This window comes from Myxine glutinosa, chromosome 1 (genome assembly GCF_964187855.1).
Source record: "Myxine glutinosa chromosome 1, kmMyxGlut1.1, whole genome shotgun sequence".
Classification (NCBI taxonomy): Eukaryota; Metazoa; Chordata; class Myxini; order Myxiniformes; family Myxinidae; genus Myxine; species Myxine glutinosa.
Window position 1 is genome coordinate 189,950,874 of NC_136261.1, and position 19,215 is coordinate 189,970,088.

Here is a 19,215-nt window from a genome sequence, read left to right on the forward strand (position 1 = left end):
TTGTTCTGTTTTGCCAAGTGTCACTCTATGAGTGCTTTTTCATATTGTCTGTTTGTTTGTTTGTCTGTCCACTCACTTATACTTGCCTACAGGTCACAATTTCAAACAGATCTGCACGAAACGTCACCAAATGGTAGAGTTTGTGGTCCGACAAAATCCTATATATTTTTGAGGTCAAAAGGTCAAAAGGTCAACATAGGCCAAAGGTCAACATAACAAATACGAAAAACGAATACGAATACGAAAAACAAATCAGATCGTCTACAGAAGTCAAATGGCAGGAAAAACAAGAATTAACACGGATTTCACAAATGTATGGAGCAAAAAAGACGAGATCGAAATCAGAGGAATAAAAGTGATTGTATTAAGTAAAGTATGAAGGTAAAAAATGTGTAGTCGAAGTATTTGAACTTGTTGTAGAAGGATGGCAGAAAAATGGATTGGTTTTGAAGGAGAGAGGAGAAATAGACTTCCTTTGAAAGGAGTGGGGGTTGGAAGGGGTGGAGATGGAATGCCCTGCTGGGCACCTGTTCTTTTTTGTCTTCTTTCCCTTACTTATTGACCTTAGTTTTATGCTATCCGAGAGCACAGAGCATTCACTGTCAGCCAATGGTTCGTCAACACTTTATTTTTTTTTGCATGTGAGTGCTATACCAGTGTTTTTAAGGCATCGTTATAAATAAGTGGGAGGATGGCTTTTAGTTATGTACACTCACTTTTGAGCTATCTAGCCTGGGTTAGAATCTAGACCCAGCTATAAACTGTCACCCTAGTGTTTCACATGCAGGGCGATGGGCCAATGTGTGTTCAGTCCTTTGGAAGAACGTGAAGCTGGAGGACTCCTCTGGCAGCACTGGTCATTGGTGGATGTTAAAAATCTTATGGTGCCTTTTGCGGAAAGTACACTACTCACAATAAGTTAGGGATATTGTGGGAGTGAGTTAATTTTATTATAGGGGTTCGGGTTAGGGTATTGAAATCAAGAATGCTGTGTTTTTTCACAGTCATTAATAACAATAGAATTATGACCAACAACTTTTTTCAATATAATTAATACATAAAAGCAACCACACCGAAGAACCTGCCAATATCCCTAACTTATTGTGAGTAGTGTAGATGAGTTATTACCGCCACGCTGCACAAATTCCAAGTTCTTGCATTGGCTGACTGCAGGGAATGAAGACTTGCAAGAGACGTATCGGGAGCACCGGCACCCCATCAAGACTCTGGTAGTCTGGTATAGAGGGGTAAAAAGGAAGAGAGGGACAGGCAAAGAGAGAGAAAAACATTTAAGGTGTTTTTTTTTTTTTCAAGACATAACATGCATACTATGTATTGTATGTCTAACTAGGAAGACATTTGGCTTCACTCATACGAATTTTCACTCAAAATCCTCAGCACATACAGCCTAAGCTTGAGAGATATTACCCAGAGAATTCAATCCCAGAGGCCTTTGCATGTGCACAATTTATCAGGACTTGTAGCTTTCATGGTTTGTTGCCTGTTTGTTGAATGGTCTTCATAAAAGTTGCTTCGAACAAAAGAACTGCAGAGACAGAAAGAGTAATTGAATGATCGAAGAACTAGTTGGCCATGTAAAATGATGGGAATGCAATGAATTTGAAAGAAACTATTTGTGGTTTGCAAACCCAAGTCGTGGTTTTGCGGTTTAGTAAGAAGAGCTATTTTTCATACACGGTCCATCGTTAATGTCGGAGAGAAAGGAACAGCTGCGCCGCTAAACATAGTTCTGGCAATAGGAAGGAACTCAGTCAGTTTTAGTGAAGTGACCTCACATAATCCAAGACATTAATATGACCAAGAAAGTTGAGTTATTACAGTATTAATGCCTTCCACCAGGAATTGGTGGTTGGAACAATTATTTCTTTTTACAATCCACAATGATACATTATATTGTTTTGTTATGTTGAGTCTTGCGAAGCAGCATTAGTTGAATATACAAAGTGTGACGAATAAAAGATAATGAAATTCACATAATGTGTGGAGAGAATTCATATTACCTCTGCCACTGAAGTTGAGCGGAGGTTGTTTTCACTCCAGTCTGTTTGTCTGTCTTTGAACAGGAGGATATCGCAAAAAGTTGTCGGCAGATACGGACCAAACTTTGTGGACAGATTGTGTGTGTGTGACAAAGATGAATCGATTCGATTTTGGTGAAGATCTGAATATGGATTCGGATACGAGAATTATTTATTTTTATAAGTGATTCTTCACCATTGAGAGATCGGGCCAAAAATGATTTATAACATGATATTTTAGAAAGTTGTGGACGACTTATGACAAAACTTGGTGGATGAGTTGGGTAGGTGACAAAAGATGCTGATTTGATTTTGGTTCAGGTCCGGATCCAGATCCGGCCTATGAATGGGATACAGAAGAAAAACTGTTCAGTCTGGCGGAGGTATGCTCTCTACCGAGTGCTGTTCTAGTTTTATTTGTTAAAGTAGTCACCCTAAACTTTAATGTAACAACTCCCATTTTAAAATAACTAATTTTCTTTACAAATCAACCAAGCATAAATAACTTGTCTGAACATAAAGCATTTACTTTCTTGCGTCTGTCAACAATAGCTGATCATCCACAAATCTGCAGGTGCCATGGAGGTGTGTCTTGAGATGCTGGAACAAAGTGTAGTGAGGATGGTGCAATTGTTCACCTCTGTGATATCACACCAGATGATGCCTGGAGAGCCTAGATAATAATTTTATTAATGATGATTTTAAAGAAAAATTGACCTAGTGCATCGAGATGAAAGATTCCTATATTTCCAAGTTGAACAATAAGTATACATTTATGTATATTAGGTGTGACCCACATGACTTCTCTGACAAGTTTAATCCAAAGAGAGCATGTTGCACTTCACAAACATATTGCATGGATATTTGTGAGTGTCAGTGAGGATGTAAAATGAAATAAAGCACGTGAAAAAGATATTTGATAACACGTAATTGTTGTTGCAATTAATACCAGGTGGGGTTGACTCAGCCTGTCATCCTTCCAAGGTCGGCGAAATGAGTACCAGGGTACTGGGTCCTTTCTCAAGGAGGTTGGTGGCAGGATTTGCACTCCGGCCGCCATAAAAACACCTCACTCCGTAGCACACACAGTGGTGTCGGAATGGTGTTGAGTCCTGCTAAGGACAGCACCTGCTTGATGGTGCTGCTGAGGAGGATGGTCCAAGGACGCAGCGACGTGCTGATCCAGCGTATGATCCCAAATATATATATATGATCCCAAATATATACCACAGCCATAGCAACAACAATTATATATATATATATATATATATATATATATATATATATGTGTATATATATATATATATATATATATATATATATATATATATATATATATATATATATATATATGTATGTATATATATATATATATATATATATATATATATATATATGTATGTATATATACATATATACATATATATATATATATATATATACATATACATATACATATATATATATATATATATATATATATATATATATATATATATATATATATATATAATTGTTGTTGCTATGGCTGTGGTTGTTGTGGTTTGTGTACTCCATCCATGTACTTTTATATATATTTATATTGCTTCGAGAAGTATTACTATATTGTAGCGGTTCCCGCTGAATGTACACAATCGCTTTGCACCTGTCAGGACGCGGCCAGGGCGCGATCGCCATGCCGGGCTCGTCCGGACGGGCCCAGACGCGCCTCTCCTGGGCATGCCCGGACTCGCTGTTCCCGGGCACGCCCGAACCTCCCGGGCACGCCCGGTCTCGTCTTTCCCGGGCATGCCCGTTCTCGCCTTTCCAGGGCTCGCCCAGAGCACCCGGGCACGCCCAGCCTCGACTTGCCAGGCCGCGTCCAGGACGCCCGGGCATGTCCAGACTCGCCTTTCCAGGGCTCGCCCAGAGCGTCCCGGCATGCCCGCTCTCGCCTTTCCAGGGCTCGCCCAGAGCGCTCGGGCACGCCCAGCCTCGACTTGCCAGGCCGCGTCCAGGACGCCCGGGCATGTCCAGACTCGCCTTTCCAGGACTCGCCCTTGACACCCGGGCATGCCCGGTGTCGGTTTTCCCGGGCAAACGCCCCGGCATAAATGTGTATATATATTGCTGCCCGATAAACGGGCTTGTCAGAATACCTGAGCTGTTTTGTTTCAATAAAGCAACTCGGACGAATTCCGTCTTTGGTCGCGTCAATTCTTTCGACTCGCGTTGGAGCGCAGCTCCTTCAATATTTCCTTTTGTGTGCTCCTCCCTTGTCCTCTTAAAGGGTTGCTGCTGTAGAATAATAAATGCTACCGTTGGATCCACGGCATTAAAGCTCGAGATCCCACTTCTTCCTCAATCCGCAAACATGGGCTTTAAAAACAGGCAAGTTTGTGATTTCATCAATTAATTGATTTGTGGTTCAAATAAATGGATTATTACCTTCATCATGGTACGACTTGTATTTTTTATGACAGCAGAAACTCTTTAGAATAAAGTATTACAGATTGAGAAATTGCGCTTCTTTAATACATAGATTAATACAACACAGTGTTTTGCCAGAATAAATTTGACTATTTAGTATGTCGACTTTGACAGCCTGATGTAGATTTTGCCAAACGAGGAGTACATTTTGGTGCAGCTCTTGCGTATTACACATTTAGCAGAGTTTGGCTTTTCCACGACTTCCGATCCATGTTCTCGGATGTATTCTTTGGCATCCATTTCAGGACTGTTGTGCCCATCCGGCTGGAAGCCTTTTCGGAATATTCCAGGTGTGGTGGTGCTGGACATATAGCATGTGGTAGATTCTTCCTGCAGTAAACGTGCTCGATATGGAACTAGACTGGAATTATTCAACGTCGCAATGTCTACCAATATGCATCATTATTACATCATTATACATCATTGTACCAAGTTTGATTTAAATTCCTTCAGCTGTTCTCAAGTGTCACATTTTTATCTGACATGACCTTTGATGCCAAAATCGAATCAGTTCAGCTGTGCATCATAATATATACAGATACAGGGTGGTTGTTTTTATCCGATAATCCTAAATAATTCGCATACACTAAAAACGATATCAGTTAGGAACTGCCTGTTCCTTTGATCTGCTTCACCAGTTTCCATATCACTGATATCGAAGGTTTCATATGACCACCGAAGTGACTTTTAAATGCAATTTGACATTCCCTAAAGGATGCATTCTTGATGTCATGTTCGACGAGAAACACGCATTCTTCCACAGTGAGCGCCATGGCGTGACTGAGTGAAAACCATTAAACGTCACTGCCAGGTCACGTGATAAATCACGTGATACCTGATAACTCTAAGGATCATGTTGCGTCTTTCTGGAACAGGCTACATTTACGCAAAATATTAGGTTCCTAACAGATATAGTTTTTAGTGCATGGGAATTATTTAGGGTTCTCAAATAAAAAAAATCACCCTGTACTTATACACCAAGTTTGGTCAAAATCCCATTACTGGTTCACAAGTTAGCTCGGTAACGGAATTCTTACCTAACGGGACCTCTGACCTTTGACCTTGTGACCCCAAAATCTAATCAGTTCATTTTTACATCATTATACATACCTGTACCATATTTGCCGAATATCCCTTCGCGGTTCTTAAAGGGAAACCCAAATGCTCAGACCACCTTGATGCCCTAGAAAATATATATGATGTTTCTTTTTCCAATTTCCAACTTATAAAGTGGGTAATTTTGGGATTACAATTCGAAATCTTCTTCTTCTTTACAAATAGCCATGACATCACACTCAGAAGTCAACCGCGATATCCATACTGTCTACGGGTTAGATCGTGGTACAATTTAACTCAAACGGCGAATAACTTTCGAATTTCTCCAAATATGCCGGTTGATGCATCCTTGGTGGTTGTAATAATACAAACGGAGATGGTTTCAAGATACACCATTGGCCGAAAGATCTGAGGTTTGCCAGAAATTGGACGAGGTTTGTTCGAAATATCCGAGTGTGAATTGGGCCTACAAAATGTTCGTTTTTGTGCTCGGAACATTTTACAGAGTACTGTTAAGAAACAACAGAAATGGCTAGATCTAGTATTTATCCAAAACGATTCAGAGAGGACGCCATCCTCATGATTGAATGGAAGAAACAGCCGTTGCTCGAAACTGTAAGACCCTCTCTACCAAACTACCAGTGTATGGACATGGGCGATTTGAGTGGTGAATCAAACACCTGTATTTGCCTGCAGGAGACCAATTTCACTTCACCACCACCCCTCCCTTTCCCTCTATTGATGTGATTAAATGAAAATAAGCATTTCCATCACGAATGATGTCTCCCCTAGTTTCTTTAAAATCCTACTGATCAGTTTCTTCTTCAGATTTTTGTTCCGAGAAGTCTTTCCATAGATTATCAATGGGATTCAAGTCTGGGCTTTGGCTGGGCCACTAAAGGACTTTCACATTCCTCTTCTGAAGCCATTTCAGTGTTGCTTTGGTTGTATGCTTGGGGTCATTGTCCTGTTGGAGCGTAGATCTTTGCCGCAGTCTAAGGTTTTTTTACACTCTGAAACAGGTTCTCCTCAAGGATTTCCCTGTATTTGGCTCCATTCATTGTTCCCTCTATCCTTACAAGTCTCCCAGTCCCTGCCTCTGAAAAGCATCCCCATAGCATGATGCTGCCACCACCATGCTTCACGATAGGGATGGTGTTACTTGGGTGATGAGCTGTGCTCGATTTCCACCAGACCTAGCGCTTTGCATTTAGGCCAAAGATTTCAATTTACATCTCATAAAACCACAGCATCTTTTGCTTCATGCCCTCAAAGTCTTTCACGTGCCTTTTTGCAAACTCCAGGTGTCCTGTCATATGCTTTTTCTCAGGAGTGGCTTCTGTTTGGCCACTCTCCCATAAAGTCTAGATGTGTGTAGTGCTGCAGAGATGGTTGGCGTTCCAGCAGGTTCTCCCATCTCAGCCAAGGAACTCTGTAGTTTGGTCAGAGTGGTCATTGGATTCTTGGTCACCACCCTGACTAAGTTCCTTCTTGCCCCGTTGCTCAGTTTGGTCGGACAGCCAGGTCTAGGAAGAGTCTGGGTAGTTCCATATTCTTTCATTTCCTAATGATGGAGCTCACTATGCTCTTGGGAAATTTAAACACTCTAGAAACTGTTTTATACCCTTCCCCAGATCTATGCCTCCTCACAATTCTATCTCAAAGTTCTACGGACAGTTCCTTGGACTTCATTTCATGATAGTTTCTGCTGTGACATGCACTGTCAAATGTGGGACCTTAAATATAAAGGTGTGTTTCTTTCTAAATCATGTCCAATCAATTGAATTGGCCACAGGTGTACTCCAATCAAGTTGTAGAGACGTCTCAAGGATGATCAAAGGAAATTGGATGCACCTGAGCTCATTTTGGAGTGTCATAGCAAAGGGCTTGAATACTTATTGACTCAAGACATTTCAGCTTTTCATGTTTAATTAATTTGTAAAAAGAAAAATTGTAAAAACAAAATTCCACTTTGACATTTTGGGGTATTACGTGTAGATCAGTGACAAAACAAAATCTCAATTTAATCCATTTTAAATTCAGGCTGCAACACAACAAAATGTGGAAAAAAGTCAAGGGGTGTGAATACTTTCTGAAGGCACTGTATGTTTTGGGGATTCACAAATTTATAAGTTGTCTCTCCTGCTAAGGGAATGCAAACATATTCCTGGAAAAAGAAAATGGTTAACAAAAGTGGTAGCTCTAGTAATTTGTGGAACTCAAAGAAGATAGAATGGAGAAAACAAATGGTGTGTTGCACGTAAAAAACGAAGTGTGTTCGAAATGGCTCTTTCTCGGGTTAACGTATTGCATTATGTCGAGTAAACACCATTAAATGCACAATTCTGTTTAAACACAGGCACTGTAGTAGGAAACGGCTCATGTCATCAAGACAAATAGCACAATCATTCAGGACGTCAGGCAGGTGACCCTGAGCACAATTGCAGGAAATAATTAACGTGGACTAACAACAAATGTAAAATGTCAGTACCTGGGAAAACTAGTGTTTGCAAGACCGTATGCATCTGAGTCAGTGACTTGGGCAGGTGCAATTGAGTTTCCCACCCTCCTCCATCACCCACAACACCCCCATCTTACATATTGAATACTCAAAGTGACACATTACTCAAATTTAGGATAGTTAGTTCATTAGTAGTTAGCTAGTTCCCTATTTAGCTGGGTCATCATTAATTAAGAACTGCCCTTGTGATGCAGTTCTAGTAAAGGGTGGTAGATTTAGGAACATATAGCTTTCACATAGGACTTAAAGCTGGCTGTCCTGCCCATATTTAGGTTGTGAATGTTAAAGATCCCCCATGTTATCTTGTGAAACAGTTGGCCATTGAATGGTGGTTTGCGAGTTGGTAACCCAGCTATAAACTGTGTCACTCTGGTGCTCCACATGCAGAGCGACGCATCAATGTGGGCGCCGTCCATTCGATGGGCGTCAATTCAGAGGACCATCTGCTGGCACTGGTCGTTCGTTGGTGGACGTTAATGTTTCTATGGTGTCTTTCGTGATGAGTTGGTGAGTTATCGCCAGAAAGCTGAAAAATTCCATTTCTTGCCACTATACCTTGCCAATTTTAGACTGTAGTCTAAGTTAATAACTGAAAGAGCACTCAGTAGAGAGCATACCTCCGCCAGGCTGAACAGTTTACGTTTTGTATCCCTTGATATGCCAGATCTGGAACCGACTGGACCTGAACCAAAAGCGGATTGGCTTGTTGTTCTGGCCTACCCAACTCATTCACCTAGTTTTGGCATGTCGTTCACAACTTTTTGAAATATAATGCTAAATATCGTTTTTGGCCCTGTCTCTCAATAGTGAAGAGTCACTGAACAATTCTCGTACCAGAATCCAGATCCTGATCTTCACCAAGATGTAATCAATTCGTCCATATCATACACCAAACCTCTCCACCATGTTTCGTCTGAATCCGTCCACAACCTTTTGAGATATCGTGCTCACAGACAGACAAACAGGGCTGAAAACATAACCTCCGTCCTAGCATACATACCTCATTCAACTTTCTGATAATTTCATCCAGGGGCTATCAAGCAGTTTGATTTTATTCATTTAAGGCTCACCTGACTGAGGGCAGCAAGAGGTGAATATCTAAGGCTCACAACAAATATGTGTCCATCCTCTGGTTAGACAGAAAACATAATCTGGCGAACTTTCAGGCCGAAGTTTCCAACAGGTCTCCTTCTTCAATGTCTTGGTGGCAACTTGTTAAGTCTGTCTCTGATTTGATATGCCACTCCATCCCCTCCCTTACCTAAATTGGCATCACATCTGACTCTGTTTGGAATAAGGCTGAATGTTTTCTTTTTCATTTTTTTGTGATACATGAAGGAGGCTTATGGAAGAGCGAGAGAAGAATGGAAGGGAACAAAATGGAAAGGTGGAAACACAAACAGCAGAATAGAAGTAAGAGTGAAATCAAGGGGTGGGGAATTAAGGACTCATATGGGAGTAGACAAGCTGGGGAAGTTTGTTCTACATGCAAGAGAAAATATATAATGATTATAAATAATGAATAAATGATTGGAGTTGCGCAGTCAGCAGTGAGCCTGTATTCTGGGAGTTTAACAAGAAGAGGGTTACTGTCAGACCGTGTGTGCCCTGCAGAAAGTTTGGATGGACAGAGTCAAGAAAGGGCAGAGGGTAAAAACCACCGTTTAGAGGCCATTTTTCCCCGCAAAGCGGGGGTTGGCCTTTTTGGGGACCGTGGTTGTTGTTGTTTTTTTGGTCCCCTTTTTGAAGCAATGTTTTATGGCCGGATGCCCTTCCTGCCGCCAACCCTGTTTGTCGCCTTTTTACGATAAACAGGGAATTACCAGTGAACTGGTACTCAATTTGCTGACCTCGGAAGGAATGACAGGCTGAGTCAACCCCCCTGGCGTTAATTCAGCGATCGACCGGGATTCGAACCCAGGATCCTTGGTTATCCTAAGCTGGCACCCTAGCCGCTAGCCCAACACCAGGGACCATGAGAGGGCAGAGGGTGAAAGACAAAAATGAGAAGGTAGAAAACAGAGAGTCCACCAACCTATCTGCGATGTGCGAGGAACAGGCCGAGACATTGAGCTTCATTGCTGGAGATCCCAATGATTTTGCGGGCCTTTCTTTCCACGCCATCAAGGGCAAGGTGTGAGGCATGGGTGCCAGCCAAAAGGGGAACCCCATCAAATTGCAAAGGAAGCCCTTGTAGATTGTAAAAAGTTGAGATTGGCCAAGGAAAGACCTTGTCGCAAAGACTCAGTCGTCTGCTGGCATTGGAGGCCATCTTTAAAGTATGGTCTGCCCATTAACGACTATGACTGATGGTGAGGTCCAAACATTTTGGTGACTTAACCTCTTCAATTAGTTTGTTTGGGAAGTAGGTGAGATTGTTTGCCAGACAGTCCTTTCAGAGGAGATACAGAGCATGTGTGTGGGATTTGTCATGGCTGAAAGGCATATTTCAAGTATTGGACCAGCTCCTGATTATATCAAGGTCTGCAGAGACAGAAGAGGATGCTGCCTGCCTGTATGAAGGATGAGAAATGATACGGCAAATGGTGGGATCATTAGCAAAGACATAAGAAGGATTTTCATGGAAACAAAAAAATAATTGATGAAGATGAAGGACAAGACTGGGCCCAAGACACTGCCTTGGGGCACTCCAGCCTTGACAGTGAGAGGAGATGTGAGGATCCTGTTAAGGGCTACACACTGAATGCGAGTGGAGGATATCAGTGAGCCATGAGAGGAGGTGGCTGTGGATGCCATAAGCAGAGAGTCTGGAGATCAAGGCTGCTGACAGACTGTATCAAATACTCAAGACATGTCCAAAGAGATGGCCCTGATCTAATTTCTGGGATTTAGGGCTTCCATTCATTTTTGGGATGTTATTTTTCCAAGGTAGAATGATGAGGTAGTATGAAAAGCAGCATTTCCAAGGTAGAATGATCAGGTCTGAAATCGAACTGATGATCTGAGATCAGGACATTGGAGAAAAGGAATGTCAACTGCAATAATAGATACCATGACCTTGCTTACATGTGAAAGCAAGCTTATAGTCTTGTAGTTAAGAGGATCCGTTTTTGTTCCATGTTTGTGTATTGCAGTGATGTTGGCTAACTTCCAGGTGGTCAGAAACTGACCCAGAGAGAATGATCGAATGAACAGAGCAGAAAGAGGATGAGCAGGAGCAGCAGAGCAGGTTTATAGGATATATTCACTGATGTCGTCTGTGCCTGTCATAGAATCGGAGTCAGTTTGCCCGAAACCTCTTCACCTTCTCAAGTGGGAAAGACACAGTAAGCTATCCAGGTTAGGTATGTGACGGTTGGGTAGGTGTAGGGAGCAAGGGTTGGAGACACAAGATTGGAAGCAAACACAGAATTTACATATTTGGCCTTTCCATGAGCAGAGCCAGCTATGGTGCCATTTTAAGTGAGGGAAGAGATGGATGGGGAGCACACTCCAGAGATAGACTTCACAAGGTACCACCCAGGGGTGGATCCAGGAATTTCAAGATGGGGGGGGTGCATGAAACGATAGTGCTGGGGGGGGGGGGCTGGGGGTCCTCCCCCAGGAAAAAAAATAAATCGTCAGAAACGGTATTTCGTGCGTTCTTGGAAGTTTCTGCAGTTCCTTGTGTTCTTCCCTGGTCCAACAGTTCAGCAGATTTGCACCGCCTGCACCCTCATCCTGGATCGAAGGGGGGGGTGCGCACCCCCTGCAACCCCCCCCCTGGATCCGCCCCTGCCACCAGGTCTTTGACGAAGGAGACAGTTTTAAGAGTTCACCTTTGATGTTGGTCAGATGATGTTTTCTGGCTTTCGTTAGAATGCGCACACACTTATACTGGGCTTTGTGAAATAATCCAAGGTTGCCTTCTGTTAGATCTTTCTTCCAGAAAAAGCATTTGAAGGCAACTCCCTCACCACAGGATTCTGTGTACCAGTGACGAGAGGGTAGGTATGATAGCTGCAAGTGAGATTGAATTAATCTGTACATAAGGGAAAGCAAGCTTCTGATGAATGATTCCCACGTAGTATTTATATCGAGGTGGAAATGAAGGAACGGGCTTGGCAAAAGAGGGCAGCTTGCAGTCGCTGCCATTCAGCTTGGGTGAACTGCCAGACTATTTCTGAGGCAGCTCCTCTGACCATAGCCAGAGAGATGTTGACTCTCACAAGCACATGATCAGATGAACCTATTGCAGCAGAAGAGCAACAGAAGATATTATTAGGTCTTAACCCATTGCTTGCCTCCAAAACTCATGTGCTCATACAATCACTTTATCTTTGTGTTGTCTTCACCTTTTCAAGTGGGAAAGACACAGTAGGCTATCCAGGCTAACTGCCTCCTTGACACTGTGGCCTTTTCACTTGAGAAGGTAGAGAACATTCCTGCCAACCTTGAATATGCTTTGGCAATGAGCCTAGATGGCATCAGTACCAATGTTCTCGAATCCTGCTCTGGTGTTCTCACTTCTTCTCTATCTGCCCTTTTCAGCCTGTCCTTCACTTAATGCCGCCTCCCATTGGCTCTAATACACAAAGGTTGTAAAAACAGATCCTTTCAACAACAAGCTAGTCAATCTACTTCCAATTACAAGCAAACTCATGGAATCCATCATCACACCTGACGTAAAGGGTTTCCTTTCCCCTAATGTCATGATATCTGACCGACAGTTTGGATTATGCCTTAGACAATCGTTTGCTGCTCTTGATTAGCTCTTGATTAGCTCTTGGTTTGCTGCTGTTTGTGTATCTCAGTAATGGAGGGGGAGATCCTGAATCTCAAGAAAAAGGTCAGGGTTGTGTTTATCTATATATATAAAACACAGTGTGTGTGTGTGTGTGTGTGTGTGTGTGTGTGTGTGTGTGTGTAATGTTACCGATAGACTCCTAAACGGAGAGGCTTACGTGCTTGATATTTGGCATAGACATGGCCATTGAGCCTGGGATGAACATGGCCGAACTCAAAATATTTGACGATCCATATTTTTTATAATCTCGCACTTATCTGTGCTTGCTAAGCTTTCCGCCAATGGAATACAAGGAAAACGTATTTTTCTGGCTTCCTAACTGCCACCACTCATGCGGTCAGTATATGAACCTTTCAGCAGGACCCACTCATCTCTTCTCCAAGTAGAGGCTGCACTGCTACAAGGCTGCCTTGGGCCCCATATTCCACTACAGATTTACATTAATGACCTCTCTGATACAAGGGAAAACAATAAAGAGCAATCAGAGATTGCAGACCCTTGCCAGGACATGTTTTTAGTGGTTTTTTGGCTTTTGTGTTAAAACAAATATGGCGGCCGAACCACCTGACCGGTGACCTTATCATTATTTTTCCCCTCCACTGATTTATCCACAGATGACGCTCAAGAAATTTCATCTTGATCTGATGAAGTTTGTACTTGTCGAATTATGATGTCATAATTGAGGAACCTATGACATCATCATTAACATATGTTATTCCATATGGAGAGTGCTTTGCAATGGGCCATGTCTCAATTTTTTTGATGCAGCGCTTTCGGAGATATAAAGGTGCAATGTTTTTAGGTTTTCCAATAGGGTGCCCATACCACGTGACCTACGACGTCATAATTATCATGAAAAAAATTCCACAGGAGGAGGTGCACATATGGTTAAAATTTCCTGTCAATCAGACCAATGGTTGCAGAGAAAATCATATTTATTCTGTTCGGACAAACAGACAGACAAACAAACAGACAAACAGACAGACAAACAAACAAACCGACAAACAATAAATATCACGATACTTGCGAAATCCATAAAATACGTTGTTGGCCATTATTGATCTCAAAATAATTGGTGGTTGAATTCAGTGACCTGGTATGCAAATCCCCTTAAAATTTCACGTCAATCGGATGAAAATTGAGGATTTTAGAAATTAGGCCTATGTTGTTCGTTTGGCCTATGTTGACCTCAAAATAGTTGGTGGTTGAATTCAGTGACCATATATGCAAATCCTCTTAAAACTTCAAGTCAATCGGATGAAAATTGAGGATTTTAGAAATTTGACAAAGATGGTGACCTTGAGAATGTAGAGAGCAAAGACATATCTGGGACCGATCTTCACAGAAACTCTCGGTTCCGAGTTTATGTTGACCTATTGACATTTGACCCCAAAAACAATAGACTTCTTGCTTATGACCAACTCTATCATTTGGTGAAGTTTCGTGAAGATCGGTTAAAAATTGTGACCTGTAGGCGACTGACATACAGACAGACAAACAGACAGACAGACAGAATAATGCACAAGACCCACCAATATACGAGTACTTGAAAAATATATATATATAAAACACAGTTTGTGTGTGTGTGTGTAATGTTACCGGTAGACTCCTAAACGGAGAGGCTCACGTACTTGATATTTGGCACAGACATGGCCATTGAGCCTGGGAAGAACATGGCCGACCTAAAAATTTATTTCATAATATTTTTTTCCCATATTTTTACCTCAGCGCATTTCAGCGAGGAATATTATGCACCGAATCTGACCAGTGGCAGAGCAGCGCGCTGATTCGCTCAGAGCGATCACGTGATGTTCCTTGCCGCCATTAACTCAGTTACGCGTTCGCACGTATTTCAGAGCGAAAAGCGATTGCGTTTTTTCACATTTCAGCGAGGAACATTGCCATTCACACCACATAGGTTTTTTTTCCTTTCATCTTTAGATCCATATTTTTTATCAGCGAATCTGAATCGGTGGCAGAGCAGCGCGCTGATTCGCTCATTTGCGCTCATTGATAACGATCACGATCACGTGATGACGTGATCACGAATGATGTTCGTGACGCGATCACGTGATGTTCCTTGCCGCCAGCAAGTAGCATAGATTTTATTTTAGCATGATTAGCATTTAGCATGATTTAGCATGATTTAGCATAGATAGTAGCATGTTTCACATAGATTTTTTTTTCAGCGAGGAATATTATACACGGATTCCGACTGGTGGCAGAGCAGCGCGCTGATTCGCTCAGAGCGATCACGTGATGTTCCGAATAAGCACAATCAATTGAGTGTGCCGCATGAGTTTGCGATAAGTGTTTAAAGTAAAGTAAAAAAAAATAAAAAAAATGTTAACGTGCCGTTGTTAGCCTATTCATGTATAGTTTGTGTTGTATTTAGCTGTGGCTGAGCTAAGATGTAGCTGAACTTCAGAGTCGTTGACCCTGGTATCCTTTGACCTCTTAATCACCTTGCTCCATTGGGACAAATCCAAGTAATAAGCGCATCGGCAGGTAAATCCACCGGAGCGAGGTGAAACACTTCTCAGGTTGAAATAATGTGAGTTATTCCATCCCCGCCGCCAGTTGGCTTCACTTTTCACGGAGTATGAGCGTTCTATATATTTTCAATTCAGTTCGCCCGACTCGCTCACGTACTTGATTTGTGGCATAGACATGGCCATTGGGCCTTCACTGTGTAATTTGTGCGAGGCTTTTGTCCGAGTGAGCTTGAGTCGAGAGGGGCGAATGTACGGGGTTGGGAATGTACGGGTCTCCCTTCCCCCCACCTGGCAACGCCGGTACTGGAGGGCGTCACAGGATCGGTGAGTCTCCAAAATCCGCTTCGTGCTGTTGCGAAGATTCAGGACGATGTCGCGATTGTTGTGCTGCTCTCCGACCATGAGAACTGCAACGTCATTGTTGACTGGCCCTCCCCTTCCCTCCCCCTTTCCCCCTCCCCCTCCGTCCTCCCCTCCCCCTCCCTTCCCCCCTCCACCCTACCCCCCTCCCCCTCCCCCCTCCCACCCCTCTCCTCTCCCATCCCTCCCCCTCCCCCCCTCCCCCTCCACCTCCCCCCCCTCTCCTCCTCCCCTCCCCCTCCCCCTTCCCCCTCCCCCTCCGTCCTCCCCTCCCCCTCCCTTCCCCCTCCACCCCTACCCCCTCCCCCTCCCCCCTCTCCCACCCCCTCTCCTCTCCCATCCCTCCCCCTCCCCCCCTCCCCCTCCACCTCCCCCCCTCTCCTCCCCTCCCCCTCCCCCCTCTCCTCCCCTCCCCTCCCCCCTCTTCTCCCTCACGTTTATACACGGAATGCCGGGTACTTCCCCCCCCCTCTCCTCCCCTCCCCCCCCCCCCGTTCCCCTCCCCCTCCTCCCCCCCGTTCCCCTCCCCCTCCTCTTCCCCCTCCCCTCCCCTCCCCCGCCCGGCAATGCCGGGTACTTCTGCTAGTCTACAATATACGCAAGTAACAAACGGATTAAAATGCAATACCCTCTCCTCTGGCGAGGGTAACAATGAATATTAACAAAGGAGGTGGCAATTTGGCCCGTCATGGCTGTACTACATCAACACCATATTAATCCTATCAGTTTAATGACTCTACGGTGGTTGTAGGAGGTAGAAGAGGAGATCCGGCCTATCAGTGGTATGAAAAAAAACAACTGTTGAGCCTGGTGGAGGTATGTGCTCCTACGGGTGCTGTTATAGTTACATCTGTAACCTATTTAATATCCGTCCTCTGGAAAACCATCTTTTCCTCTTTGCAGATGTCATCAGATCATTATACCATACAATTCAATTTTATATCGACAGTTGCAATTGCTTCCGTATTTGCAGACTTGAAAAAGTGAAAAAGTCAGATTCTCGTCGAACATTGGGAACATGTCTTTCCATCCAGGCAAATCTCACCATTACTCGAGAATGAAAAAAACAAGAAGACGTGATGCAGAGCACGATACTTGCAAAATATGCCCCCCTGCCCCCCAATAAAAAAATTCCATTGATACAGTAAATTGTCCATTTCAGCAAGATTCAAATTGACAATCTTGATCAAACCTCGGGTCAATAGGAAGAAAAGTGACGATTTTTCAGATAAAAAATGATGATTTGGAAGGTTGACCTTGAGTTGGCCTTTGACCTTTTGACCTCAAAAGTAGTTAGTTTCCCTATTTAGTGACTCAATGTACAAATGCTGTTCAATTTTCAAGTAAATCGGATGATAATTGAGGATTAAAAAAACTTGGCCTATGTTGACCTTTTGGCCTATGTTGACCTAAAAAATGGCTGGTGGTTGAATTCAGTGACCATATATGCAAATCCTCTTCAAATTTCAAGTCAATTGGATGAAAATTGAGGATTTTAGAAATTTGGCCTATGTTGACCTTTTGGCCCATGTTGACCTCAAAAATACTTGGTGGTTGAATTCAGTGACCAGATATGCAAGTTCTCTTCAAATTTCAAGTCAATTGGATGAAAATTGAGGATTTTAGAAATCTGGCCTATGTTGACCTTTTGGCCTACGTTCACTTCAAATATACTCGGTGGTTGAATTCAGTGACCAGAAATGCAAGTCCTCTTCAAATTTCAAGTCAATCGGATGAAAATTGAGGATTTTAGAAATCTGGCCTATGTTGACCTTTTGGCCTATGTTCACTTTAAATATACTCGGTGGTTGAATTCAGTGACCAGAAATGCAAGTCCTCTTCAAATTTCAAGTCAATTGGATGAAAATTGAGGATTTTAGAAATCTGGCCTATGTTGACCTTTTGGCCTACGTTCACTTCAAATATACTCGGTGGTTGAATTCAGTGACCAGAAATGCAAGTCCTCTTCAAATTTCAAGTCAATCGGATGAAAATTGAGGATTTTATAAATCTGGCCTATGTTGACCTTTTGGCCTATGTTCACTTCAGATATACTCGGTGGTTGAATTCAGTGACCAGATATGCAAGTCCTCTTCGAATTTCAAGTCAATCGAATGAAAATTGAGGATTTTAGAAATTTGGCAAAGTTGGTGACCTTTGGCCTATGTTGACCTTTTGACCTTTTGACCCCAAAAACAATAGGCTTCTCAATTGAGACGCCCTATACAGCTTGGTGAAGTTTCGTGACGATCGGTTTAGAATTGTGACCTGTAGGCCGGTGTCAAACAAACAGACAAAGACAAACAGACAGACAGAACCACAAACACAACCGACCAATATAGTTGAAAAATCTTCGATTTTGCAAGTAACAAAGCCAACTAACCATTTTTGCGATCAGCCACTGGAGGAAGTTCGCTTTCTCAAACTTCAGGGGCTCACCATTAGGTCCAACCTCTCATTTGTACTAATTATCGGGGATGTCTCTTCGCGGTGGTTGTACCCCCCAATGCATGTCTGGGGCAAATCTTCCCCATTCTTCCCTGCTGCCCAGGTTTGTCAGTGCAGCGTGGTTACGGTCAGAGTACTGATCGGTCTCCATGGACTGGCCCTTTCCTTATTGTCTCTTCTCTCTATCTCCTTCTCTATCTGACCCACTCTCTCTTTCCCCTTTCCCTCCCTCTCTAACTCTGTCGTAGCCCTGACTTTGTGAAGGCGGGAGTACACCATCCTGGATGTGATGGATTTCTGGGTCGCTCCTGCGAGATCGATTGGCTGTCTCCGTGCCCAGGGCTATACAACCACACCAACCTCTCATTTGCAGACCGTGATCCAAAGCTGGCCTCCAAACCCAGCTGCAAACTGGGCATTCTATATTTTGCCGAGTATATCCTTGGTAAATCTGATTTTGTCGAAGGTAATTAGTTATCAAGGCCTTTGTATATAATTCAGTGCTTACTGATCTTCACTTTGTGGTGGTGTCACCCAACTTTACACGTTTTTCTCTTTGAAGGTGTTGAATCCAAGGCTCTCAACATAATTTCATCTCCTACAAAGAATCAGAAGCACAATGACGACTGCTTTGTCATCACAGGCAGATGTGTGGCCTCAACCTGTTCCACAATCTCCCCCAGACCTTTGATATTTATCCGTCCATCCTCCATTAGTCCCTCCAGTCCACCGTTGGATTTGGACTGTGGTTCAGAACCCCTCGTCACCTTAACGTCACATATGTATAAACAAGACCAAAAGTCTAACAGCGGTGTAGCCGGGCTTGCAAAATATTATGAACCACAAACACATTATTAGCTTTTTTAACAGTCGCTAATGCTATTTATAACATTAAACAAATAAATTTGGAGGAATCCCGACATCCATGAGGTAAGTTTTACTTACAGAACTTAGTGAAGATCTACTGTAATCTATATACCCCCACCGGGTTGGAGGTGTGCTCATTTACCAAGATGCTAGCTAGCACTTGCCAAGCCAGCCGTTCCATGACGGTTTTGAATGGATTGCTTGCTCGAATGC

The 19,215-nt window shown here is 43.0% G+C and overlaps 1 long non-coding RNA gene across 1 annotated transcript in view; it reads left to right on the forward strand.

Annotated features, from left to right (window-relative positions):
- LOC144889768 (uncharacterized) overlaps positions 1-18,859 on the forward strand; it is a 37,765-nt gene extending 18,906 nt beyond the window's left edge. The window contains exons 2-3 of the long non-coding RNA XR_013622057.1: positions 18,384-18,601; positions 18,698-18,859. This is a non-coding gene — a long non-coding RNA (uncharacterized LOC144889768). The remainder of the gene's footprint in view (positions 1-18,383; positions 18,602-18,697) is intronic.
- The last annotated feature ends 356 nt before the right edge of the window (positions 18,860-19,215 follow it).